This window comes from Dunckerocampus dactyliophorus, chromosome 5, assembly GCF_027744805.1.
Source record: "Dunckerocampus dactyliophorus isolate RoL2022-P2 chromosome 5, RoL_Ddac_1.1, whole genome shotgun sequence".
In the NCBI taxonomy this organism is placed as follows: Eukaryota; Metazoa; Chordata; class Actinopteri; order Syngnathiformes; family Syngnathidae; genus Dunckerocampus; species Dunckerocampus dactyliophorus.
The window spans coordinates 33,536,249-33,552,366 of NC_072823.1; positions in this window are offsets into that span (position 1 = coordinate 33,536,249).

Below are 16,118 nucleotides of genomic sequence, written 5' to 3' on the forward strand. Positions count from 1 at the left end.
CCTAAATATATCAGGATACATATCTTCTATTGATATTTAACCTAAATATATCAGGATACATATCCTATATTGATATTTAACCTAAATATATCAGGATACATATCCTGTATTGATATTTAACCTAAACATATCAGGATACATATCCTATATTGATATTTAACCTAAATATATCAGGATACATATCTTCTATTGATATTTAACCTAAATATATCAGGATACATATCCTGAATTGATATTTAACCTAAATATATCAGAATACATATCTTCTATTGATATTTAACCTAAATATATCAGGATACATATCTTCTATTGATATTTAACCTAAATATATCAGGATACATATCCTGTATTGATATTTAACCTAAATATATTAGGATACATATCTTCTATTGATATTTAACCTAAATATATCAGGATACATATCTTATATTGATATTTAACCTAAACATATCAGGATACATATCTTCTATTGATATTTAACCTAAATATATCAGGATACATATCCTATATTGATATTTACCCTAAATATATCAGGATACATATCCTACATTGATATTTAAGCTAAATAGATCAGGATACATATCTTCTATTGATATTTAACCTAAATATATATCAGGATACATATCCTATATTGATATTTAACCTAAATATATCAGGATACATATCCTATATTGATATTTAAGCTAAATATATCAGGATACATATCTTCTATTGATATTTAACCTAAATATATCAGGATACATATCCTATATTGATATTTAAGCTAAATATATCAGGATACATATCCTGTATTGATATTTAACCTAAACATATCAGGATACATATCCTATATTGATATTTAACCTACATATATAAGGATACATATCTTCGATTGATATTTAACCTAAATATATCAGGATACATATCCTATATTGATATTTAACCTAAATATATCAGGATACATATATTATATTGATATTTAACATAAATATATCAGGATACATATCCTATATTGATATTTAACCTAAATATATCAGGATACATATCCTATATTGATATTTGACCTAAATACATCAGGATACATATCCTATATTGATATTTAACCTAAATACATCAGGATACATATCCTATATTGATATTTAACCTAAATATATCAGGATACATATCCTATATTGATATTTAACCTAAATATATCAGGATACATATCCTGAATTGATATTTAACCTAAATATATCAGAATACATATCTTCTATTGATATTTAACCTAAATATATCAGGATACATATCCTATATTGATATTTACCCTAAATATATCAGGATACATATCCTACATTGATATTTAAGCTAAATAGATCAGGATACATATCTTCTATTGATATTTAACCTAAATATATCAGGATACATATCCTATATTGATATTTAACCTAAATATATCAGGATACATATCCTATATTGATATTTAACCTAAATATATCAGGATACATATCTTCTATTGATATTTAACCTAAATATATCAGGATACATATCTTCTATTGATATTTAACCTAAATATATCAGGATACATATCCTATATTGATATTTAACCTAAATATATCAGGATACATATATTATATTGATATTTAACATAAATATATCAGGATACATATCCTATATTGATATTTAACCTAAATATATCAGGATACATATCCTATATTGATATTTGACCTAAATACATCAGGATACATATCTTCTATTGATATTTAACCTAAATACATCAGGATACATATCCTATATTGATATTTAACCTAAATAAATCAGGATACATATCTTCTATTGATATTTAACCTAAATATTTTAGGATACATATCCTATATTGATATTTAACCTAAATATATCAGGATACATATCCTATATTGATATTTAACCTAAATATATCAGGATACATATCTTCTATTGATATTTAACCTAAATATATCAGGATACATATCTTCTATTGATATTTATCTAAATATATCAGGATACATATCCTGAATTGATATTTAACATAAATATATCAGGATACATATCCTATATTGATATTTAACCTAAATATATCAGGATACATATCCTATATTGATATTTACCCTAAATATATCAGGATACATATATTCTATTGATATTTAACCTAAATATATCAGGATACATATCCTATATTGATATTTAACCTAAATATATCAGGATACATATCCTATATTGATATTTGACCTAAATACATCAGGATACATATCCTATATTGATATTTAACCTAAATACATCAGGATACATATCCTATATTGATATTTAACCTAAATATATCAGGATACATATCCTATATTGATATTTAACCTAAATATATCAGGATACATATATTCTATTGATATTTAACCTAAATATATCAGGATACATATCCTATATTGATATTTAACCTAAATATATCAGGATACATATCCTATATTGATATTTGACCTAAATACATCAGGATACATATCTTCTATTGATATTTAACCTAAATACATCAGGATACATATCTTCGATTGATATTTAACCTAAATATATCAGGATACATATCTTATATTGATATTTAATCTAAATATATCAGGATACATATCCTATATTGATATTTAACCTAAATATATCAGGATACATATATTCTATTGATATTTAACCTAAATATATCAGGATACATATCCTATATTGATATTTAACCTAAATATATCAGGATACATATCCTATATTGATATTTGACCTAAATACATCAGGATACATATCTTCTATTGATATTTAACCTAAATACATCAGGATACATATCTTCGATTGATATTTAACCTAAATATATCAGGATACATATCTTCTATTGATATTTAACCTAAATACATCAGGATACATATCTTCGATTGATATTTAACCTAAATATATCAGGATACATATCTTATATTGATATTTAATCTAAATATATCAGGATACATATCCTATATTGATATTTAACCTAAATATATCAGGATACATATCCTATATTGATATTTAACCTAAATATATCAGGATACATATATTCTATTGATATGTAACCTAAATATATCAGGATACATATCCTATATTGATATTTAACCTAAATATATCAGGATACATATCCTGTATTGATATTTAACCTAAATATATTAGGATACATATCTTCTTTTGATATTTAACCTAAATATATCAGGATACATATCTTATATTGATATTTAACCTAAACATATCAGGATACATATCTTCTATTGATATTTAACCTAAATATATCAGGATACATATTCTATATTGATATTTAACCTAAATATATCAGGATACATATCTTCTATTGATATTTAACCTAAATATATCAGGATACATATCTTCTATTGATATTTAACCTAAATATATCAGGATACATATCTTCTATTGATATTTAACCTAAATATATCAGGATACATATCCTATATTGATATTTAACCTAAATATATCAGGATACATATCCTGTATTGATATTTAACCTAAATATATTAGGATACATATCTTCTATTGATATTTAACCTAAATATATCAGGATACATATCTTATATTGATATTTAACCTAAACATATCAGGATACATATCTTCTATTGATATTTAACCTAAATATATCAGGATACATATTCTATATTGATATTTAACCTAAATATATCAGGATACATATCTTCTATTGATATTTAACCTAAATATATCAGGATACATATCTTCTATTGATATTTAACCTAAATACATCAGGATACATATCCTATATTGATATTTAACCTAAATAAATCAGGATACATATCTTCTATTGATATTTAACCTAAATATTTTAGGATACATATCCTATATTGATATTTATCCTAAATATATCAGGATACATATCCTATATTGATATTTAACCTAAATATATCAGGATACATATCTTCTATTGATATTTAACCTAAATATATCAGGATACATATCCTGAATTGATATTTAACCTAAATATATCAGAATACATATCCTATATTGATATTTGACCTAAATACATCAGGATACATATCTTCTATTGATATTTAACCTAAATACATCAGGATACATATCTTCGATTGATATTTAACCTAAATATATCAGGATACATATCTTATATTGATATTTAATCTAAATATATCAGGATACATATCCTATATTGATATTTAACCTAAATATATCAGGATACATATCTTCTATTGATATTTAACCTAAATATATCAGGATACATATCCTATATTGATATTTACCCTAAATATATCAGGATACATATCCTACATTGATATTTAAGCTAAATAGATCAGGATACATATCTTCTATTGATATTTAACCTAAATATATATCAGGATACATATCCTATATTGATATTTAACCTAAATATATCAGGATACATATCCTATATTGATATTTAAGCTAAATATATCAGGATACATATCTTCTATTGATATTTAACCTAAATATATCAGGATACATATCCTATATTGATATTTAAGCTAAATATATCAGGATACATATCCTGTATTGATATTTAACCTAAACATATCAGGATACATATCCTATATTGATATTTAACCTACATATATAAGGATACATATCTTCGATTGATATTTAACCTAAATATATCAGGATACATATCCTATATTGATATTTAACCTAAATATATCAGGATACATATATTATATTGATATTTAACATAAATATATCAGGATACATATCCTATATTGATATTTAACCTAAATATATCAGGATACATATCCTATATTGATATTTGACCTAAATACATCAGGATACATATCCTATATTGATATTTAACCTAAATACATCAGGATACATATCCTATATTGATATTTAACCTAAATATATCAGGATACATATCCTATATTGATATTTAACCTAAATATATCAGGATACATATCCTGAATTGATATTTAACCTAAATATATCAGAATACATATCTTCTATTGATATTTAACCTAAATATATCAGGATACATATCCTATATTGATATTTACCCTAAATATATCAGGATACATATCCTACATTGATATTTAAGCTAAATAGATCAGGATACATATCTTCTATTGATATTTAACCTAAATATATCAGGATACATATCCTATATTGATATTTAACCTAAATATATCAGGATACATATCCTATATTGATATTTAACCTAAATATATCAGGATACATATCTTCTATTGATATTTAACCTAAATATATCAGGATACATATCTTCTATTGATATTTAACCTAAATATATCAGGATACATATCCTATATTGATATTTAACCTAAATATATCAGGATACATATATTATATTGATATTTAACATAAATATATCAGGATACATATCCTATATTGATATTTAACCTAAATATATCAGGATACATATCCTATATTGATATTTGACCTAAATACATCAGGATACATATCCTATATTGATATTTAACCTAAATACATCAGGATACATATCCTATATTGATATTTAACCTAAATATATCAGGATACATATCCTATATTGATATTTAACCTAAATATATCAGGATACATATCCTGAATTGATATTTAACCTAAATATATCAGAATACATATCTTCTATTGATATTTAACCTAAATATATCAGGATACATATCCTATATTGATATTTACCCTAAATATATCAGGATACATATCCTACATTGATATTTAAGCTAAATAGATCAGGATACATATCTTCTATTGATATTTAACCTAAATATATCAGGATACATATCCTATATTGATATTTAACCTAAATATATCAGGATACATATCCTATATTGATATTTAACCTAAATATATCAGGATACATATCTTCTATTGATATTTAACCTAAATATATCAGGATACATATCTTCTATTGATATTTAACCTAAATATATCAGGATACATATCCTATATTGATATTTAACCTAAATATATCAGGATACATATATTATATTGATATTTAACATAAATATATCAGGATACATATCCTATATTGATATTTAACCTAAATATATCAGGATACATATCCTATATTGATATTTGACCTAAATACATCAGGATACATATCTTCTATTGATATTTAACCTAAATACATCAGGATACATATCCTATATTGATATTTAACCTAAATAAATCAGGATACATATCTTCTATTGATATTTAACCTAAATATTTTAGGATACATATCCTATATTGATATTTAACCTAAATATATCAGGATACATATCCTATATTGATATTTAACCTAAATATATCAGGATACATATCTTCTATTGATATTTAACCTAAATATATCAGGATACATATCTTATATTGATATTTAACCTAAACATATCAGGATACATATCTTCTATTGATATTTAACCTAAATATATCAGGATACATATTCTATAATGATATTTAACCTAAATATATCAGGATACATATCTTCTATTGATATTTAACCTAAATATATCAGGATACATATCTTCTATTGATATTTAACCTAAATACATCAGGATACATATCCTATATTGATATTTAACCTAAATAAATCAGGATACATATCTTCTATTGATATTTAACCTAAATATTTTAGGATACATATCCTATATTGATATTTATCCTAAATATATCAGGATACATATCCTATATTGATATTTAACCTAAATATATCAGGATACATATCTTCTATTGATATTTAACCTAAATATATCAGGATACATATCCTGAATTGATATTTAACCTAAATATATCAGAATACATATCCTATATTGATATTTGACCTAAATACATCAGGATACATATCTTCTATTGATATTTAACCTAAATACATCAGGATACATATCTTCGATTGATATTTAACCTAAATATATCAGGATACATATCTTATATTGATATTTAATCTAAATATATCAGGATACATATCCTATATTGATATTTAACCTAAATATATCAGGATACATATCTTCTATTGATATTTAACCTAAATATATCAGGATACATATCCTATATTGATATTTACCCTAAATATATCAGGATACATATCCTACATTGATATTTAAGCTAAATAGATCAGGATACATATCTTCTATTGATATTTAACCTAAATATATATCAGGATACATATCCTATATTGATATTTAACCTAAATATATCAGGATACATATCCTATATTGATATTTAAGCTAAATATATCAGGATACATATCTTCTATTGATATTTAACCTAAATATATCAGGATACATATCCTATATTGATATTTAAGCTAAATATATCAGGATACATATCCTGTATTGATATTTAACCTAAACATATCAGGATACATATCCTATATTGATATTTAACCTACATATATAAGGATACATATCTTCGATTGATATTTAACCTAAATATATCAGGATACATATCCTATATTGATATTTAACCTAAATATATCAGGATACATATATTATATTGATATTTAACATAAATATATCAGGATACATATCCTATATTGATATTTAACCTAAATATATCAGGATACATATCCTATATTGATATTTGACCTAAATACATCAGGATACATATCCTATATTGATATTTAACCTAAATACATCAGGATACATATCCTATATTGATATTTAACCTAAATATATCAGGATACATATCCTATATTGATATTTAACCTAAATATATCAGGATACATATCCTGAATTGATATTTAACCTAAATATATCAGAATACATATCTTCTATTGATATTTAACCTAAATATATCAGGATACATATCCTATATTGATATTTACCCTAAATATATCAGGATACATATCCTACATTGATATTTAAGCTAAATAGATCAGGATACATATCTTCTATTGATATTTAACCTAAATATATCAGGATACATATCCTATATTGATATTTAACCTAAATATATCAGGATACATATCCTATATTGATATTTAACCTAAATATATCAGGATACATATCTTCTATTGATATTTAACCTAAATATATCAGGATACATATCTTCTATTGATATTTAACCTAAATATATCAGGATACATATCCTATATTGATATTTAACCTAAATATATCAGGATACATATATTATATTGATATTTAACATAAATATATCAGGATACATATCCTATATTGATATTTAACCTAAATATATCAGGATACATATCCTATATTGATATTTGACCTAAATACATCAGGATACATATCCTATATTGATATTTAACCTAAATACATCAGGATACATATCCTATATTGATATTTAACCTAAATATATCAGGATACATATCCTATATTGATATTTAACCTAAATATATCAGGATACATATCCTGAATTGATATTTAACCTAAATATATCAGAATACATATCTTCTATTGATATTTAACCTAAATATATCAGGATACATATCCTATATTGATATTTACCCTAAATATATCAGGATACATATCCTACATTGATATTTAAGCTAAATAGATCAGGATACATATCTTCTATTGATATTTAACCTAAATATATCAGGATACATATCCTATATTGATATTTAACCTAAATATATCAGGATACATATCCTATATTGATATTTAACCTAAATATATCAGGATACATATCTTCTATTGATATTTAACCTAAATATATCAGGATACATATCTTCTATTGATATTTAACCTAAATATATCAGGATACATATCCTATATTGATATTTAACCTAAATATATCAGGATACATATATTATATTGATATTTAACATAAATATATCAGGATACATATCCTATATTGATATTTAACCTAAATATATCAGGATACATATCCTATATTGATATTTGACCTAAATACATCAGGATACATATCTTCTATTGATATTTAACCTAAATACATCAGGATACATATCCTATATTGATATTTAACCTAAATAAATCAGGATACATATCTTCTATTGATATTTAACCTAAATATTTTAGGATACATATCCTATATTGATATTTAACCTAAATATATCAGGATACATATCCTATATTGATATTTAACCTAAATATATCAGGATACATATCTTCTATTGATATTTAACCTAAATATATCAGGATACATATCTTCTATTGATATTTATCTAAATATATCAGGATACATATCCTGAATTGATATTTAACATAAATATATCAGGATACATATCCTATATTGATATTTAACCTAAATATATCAGGATACATATCCTATATTGATATTTAACCTAAATATATCAGGATACATATATTCTATTGATATTTAACCTAAATATATCAGGATACATATCCTATATTGATATTTAACCTAAATATATCAGGATACATATCCTATATTGATATTTGACCTAAATACATCAGGATACATATCCTATATTGATATTTAACCTAAATACATCAGGATACATATCCTATATTGATATTTAACCTAAATATATCAGGATACATATCCTATATTGATATTTAACCTAAATATATCAGGATACATATATTCTATTGATATTTAACCTAAATATATCAGGATACATATCCTATATTGATATTTAACCTAAATATATCAGGATACATATCCTATATTGATATTTGACCTAAATACATCAGGATACATATCTTCTATTGATATTTAACCTAAATACATCAGGATACATATCTTCGATTGATATTTAACCTAAATATATCAGGATACATATCTTATATTGATATTTAATCTAAATATATCAGGATACATATCCTATATTGATATTTAACCTAAATATATCAGGATACATATATTCTATTGATATTTAACCTAAATATATCAGGATACATATCCTATATTGATATTTAACCTAAATATATCAGGATACATATCCTATATTGATATTTGACCTAAATACATCAGGATACATATCTTCTATTGATATTTAACCTAAATACATCAGGATACATATCTTCGATTGATATTTAACCTAAATATATCAGGATACATATCTTATATTGATATTTAATCTAAATATATCAGGATACATATCCTATATTGATATTTAACCTAAATATATCAGGATACATATCCTATATTGATATTTAACCTAAATATATCAGGATACATATCTTATATTGATATTTAATCTAAATATATCAGGATACATATCCTATATTGATATTTAACCTAAATATATCAGGATACATATCCTATATTGATATTTAACCTAAATATATCAGGATACATATATTCTATTGATATGTAACCTAAATATATCAGGATACATATCCTATATTGATATTTAACCTAAATATATCAGGATACATATCCTGTATTGATATTTAACCTAAATATATTAGGATACATATCTTCTTTTGATATTTAACCTAAATATATCAGGATACATATCTTATATTGATATTTAACCTAAACATATCAGGATACATATCTTCTATTGATATTTAACCTAAATATATCAGGATACATATTCTATATTGATATTTAACCTAAATATATCAGGATACATATCTTCTATTGATATTTAACCTAAATATATCAGGATACATATCTTCTATTGATATTTAACCTAAATATATCAGGATACATATCTTCTATTGATATTTAACCTAAATATATCAGGATACATATCCTATATTGATATTTAACCTAAATATATCAGGATACATATCCTGTATTGATATTTAACCTAAATATATTAGGATACATATCTTCTATTGATATTTAACCTAAATATATCAGGATACATATCTTATATTGATATTTAACCTAAACATATCAGGATACATATCTTCTATTGATATTTAACCTAAATATATCAGGATACATATTCTATATTGATATTTAACCTAAATATATCAGGATACATATCTTCTATTGATATTTAACCTAAATATATCAGGATACATATCTTCTATTGATATTTAACCTAAATACATCAGGATACATATCCTATATTGATATTTAACCTAAATAAATCAGGATACATATCTTCTATTGATATTTAACCTAAATATTTTAGGATACATATCCTATATTGATATTTATCCTAAATATATCAGGATACATATCCTATATTGATATTTAACCTAAATATATCAGGATACATATCTTCTATTGATATTTAACCTAAATATATCAGGATACATATCCTGAATTGATATTTAACCTAAATATATCAGAATACATATCCTATATTGATATTTGACCTAAATACATCAGGATACATATCTTCTATTGATATTTAACCTAAATACATCAGGATACATATCTTCGATTGATATTTAACCTAAATATATCAGGATACATATCTTATATTGATATTTAATCTAAATATATCAGGATACATATCCTATATTGATATTTAACCTAAATATATCAGGATACATATCCTATATTGATATTTAACCTAAATATATCAGGATACATATCTTATATTGATATTTAATCTAAATATATCAGGATACATATCCTATATTGATATTTAACCTAAATATATCAGGATACATATCCTATATTGATATTTAACCTAAATATATCAGGATACATATATTCTATTGATATGTAACCTAAATATATCAGGATACATATCCTATATTGATATTTAACCTAAATATATCAGGATACATATCCTGTATTGATATTTAACCTAAATATATTAGGATACATATCTTCTTTTGATATTTAACCTAAATATATCAGGATACATATCTTATATTGATATTTAACCTAAACATATCAGGATACATATCTTCTATTGATATTTAACCTAAATATATCAGGATACATATTCTATATTGATATTTAACCTAAATATATCAGGATACATAACTTCTATTGATATTTAACCTAAATATATCAGGATACATATCTTCTATTGATATTTAACCTAAATATATCAGGATACATATCTTCTATTGATATTTAACCTAAATATATCAGGATACATATCCTATATTGATATTTAACCTAAATATATCAGGATACATATCCTGTATTGATATTTAACCTAAATATATTAGGATACATATCTTCTATTGATATTTAACCTAAATATATCAGGATACATATCTTATATTGATATTTAACCTAAACATATCAGGATACATATCTTCTATTGATATTTAACCTAAATATATCAGGATACATATTCTATATTGATATTTAACCTAAATATATCAGGATACAAATCTTCTATTGATATTTAACCTAAATATATCAGGATACATATCTTCTATTGATATTTAACCTAAATACATCAGGATACATATCCTATATTGATATTTAACCTAAATAAATCAGGATACATATCTTCTATTGATATTTAACCTAAATAGTTTAGGATACATATCCTATATTGATATTTATCCTAAATATATCAGGATACATATCCTATATTGATATTTAACCTAAATATATCAGGATACATATCTTCTATTGATATTTAACCTAAATATATCAGGATACATATCCTGAATTGATATTTAACCTAAATATATCAGAATACATATCTTCTATTGATATTTAACCTAAATATATCAGGATACATATCCTATATTGATATTTACCCTAAATATATCAGGATACATATCCTACATTGATATTTAAGCTAAATAGATCAGGATACATATCTTCTATTGATATTTAACCTAAATATATCAGGATACATATCCTATATTGATATTTAACCTAAATATATCAGGATACATATATTATATTGATATTTAACATAAATATATCAGGATACATATCCTATATTGATATTTAACCTAAATATATCAGGATACATATCCTATATTGATATTTGACCTAAATACATCAGGATACATATCTTCTATTGATATTTAACCTAAATACATCAGGATACATATCCTATATTGATATTTAACCTAAATAAATCAGGATACATATCTTCTATTGATATTTAACCTAAATATTTTAGGATACATATCCTATATTGATATTTAACCTAAATATATCAGGATACATATCCTATATTGATATTTAACCTAAATATATCAGGATACATATCTTCTATTGATATTTAACCTAAATATATCAGGATACATATCTTCTATTGATATTTATCTAAATATATCAGGATACATATCCTGAATTGATATTTAACATAAATATATCAGGATACATATCCTATATTGATATTTAACCTAAATATATCAGGATACATATCCTATATTGATATTTGACCTAAATACATCAGGATACATATCCTATATTGATATTTAACCTAAATACATCAGGATACATATCCTATATTGATATTTAACCTAAATATATCAGGATACATATCCTATATTGATATTTAACCTAAATATATCAGGATACATATATTCTATTGATATTTAACCTAAATATATCAGGATACATATCCTATATTGATATTTAACCTAAATATATCAGGATACATATCCTATATTGATATTTGACCTAAATACATCAGGATACATATCCTATATTGATATTTAACCTAAATACATCAGGATACATATCCTATATTGATATTTAACCTAAATATATCAGGATACATATCCTATATTGATATTTAACCTAAATATATCAGGATACATATATTCTATTGATATTTAACCTAAATATATCAGGATACATATCCTATATTGATATTTAACCTAAATATATCAGGATACATATCCTATATTGATATTTGACCTAAATACATCAGGATACATATCTTCTATTGATATTTAACCTAAATACATCAGGATACATATCTTCGATTGATATTTAACCTAAATATATCAGGATACATATCTTATATTGATATTTAATCTAAATATATCAGGATACATATCCTATATTGATATTTAACCTAAATATATCAGGATACATATATTCTATTGATATTTAACCTAAATATATCAGGATACATATCCTATATTGATATTTAACCTAAATATATCAGGATACATATCCTATATTGATATTTGACCTAAATACATCAGGATACATATCTTCTATTGATATTTAACCTAAATACATCAGGATACATATCTTCGATTGATATTTAACCTAAATATATCAGGATACATATCTTATATTGATATTTAATCTAAATATATCAGGATACATATCCTATATTGATATTTAACCTAAATATATCAGGATACATATCCTATATTGATATTTAACCTAAATATATCAGGATACATATCTTATATTGATATTTAATCTAAATATATCAGGATACATATCCTATATTGATATTTAACCTAAATATATCAGGATACATATCCTATATTGATATTTAACCTAAATATATCAGGATACATATCCTATATTGATATTTGACCTAAATACATCAGGATACATATCCTATATTGATATTTAACCTAAATACATCAGGATACATATCCTATATTGATATTTAACCTAAATATATCAGGATACATATCCTATATTGATATTTAACCTAAATATATCAGGATACATATATTCTATTGATATTTAACCTAAATATATCAGGATACATATCCTATATTGATATTTAACCTAAATATATCAGGATACATATCCTATATTGATATTTGACCTAAATACATCAGGATACATATCTTCTATTGATATTTAACCTAAATACATCAGGATACATATCTTCGATTGATATTTAACCTAAATATATCAGGATACATATCTTATATTGATATTTAATCTAAATATATCAGGATACATATCCTATATTGATATTTAACCTAAATATATCAGGATACATATATTCTATTGATATTTAACCTAAATATATCAGGATACATATCCTATATTGATATTTAACCTAAATATATCAGGATACATATCCTATATTGATATTTGACCTAAATACATCAGGATACATATCTTCTATTGATATTTAACCTAAATACATCAGGATACATATCTTCGATTGATATTTAACCTAAATATATCAGGATACATATCTTATATTGATATTTAATCTAAATATATCAGGATACATATCCTATATTGATATTTAACCTAAATATATCAGGATACATATCCTATATTGATATTTAACCTAAATATATCAGGATACATATCTTATATTGATATTTAATCTAAATATATCAGGATACATATCCTATATTGATATTTAACCTAAATATATCAGGATACATATCCTATATTGATATTTAACCTAAATATATCAGGATACATATATTCTATTGATATGTAACCTAAATATATCAGGATACATATCCTATATTGATATTTAACCTAAATATATCAGGATACATATCCTGTATTGATATTTAACCTAAATATATTAGGATACATATCTTCTTTTGATATTTAACCTAAATATATCAGGATACATATCTTATATTGATATTTAACCTAAACATATCAGGATACATATCTTCTATTGATATTTAACCTAAATATATCAGGATACATATTCTATATTGATATTTAACCTAAATATATCAGGATACATATCTTCTATTGATATTTAACCTAAATATATCAGGATACATATCTTCTATTGATATTTAACCTAAATATATCAGGATACATATCTTCTATTGATATTTAACCTAAATATATCAGGATACATATCCTATATTGATATTTAACCTAAATATATCAGGATACATATCCTGTATTGATATTTAACCTAAATATATTAGGATACATATCTTCTATTGATATTTAACCTAAATATATCAGGATACATATCTTATATTGATATTTAACCTAAACATATCAGGATACATATCTTCTATTGATATTTAACCTAAATATATCAGGATACATATTCTATATTGATATTTAACCTAAATATATCAGGATACATATCTTCTATTGATATTTAACCTAAATATATCAGGATACATATCTTCTATTGATATTTAACCTAAATACATCAGGATACATATCCTATATTGATATTTAACCTAAATAAATCAGGATACATATCTTCTATTGATATTTAACCTAAATATTTTAGGATACATATCCTATATTGATATTTATCCTAAATATATCAGGATACATATCCTATATTGATATTTAACCTAAATATATCAGGATACATATCTTCTATTGATATTTAACCTAAATATATCAGGATACATATCCTGAATTGATATTTAACCTAAATATATCAGAATACATATCTTCTATTGATA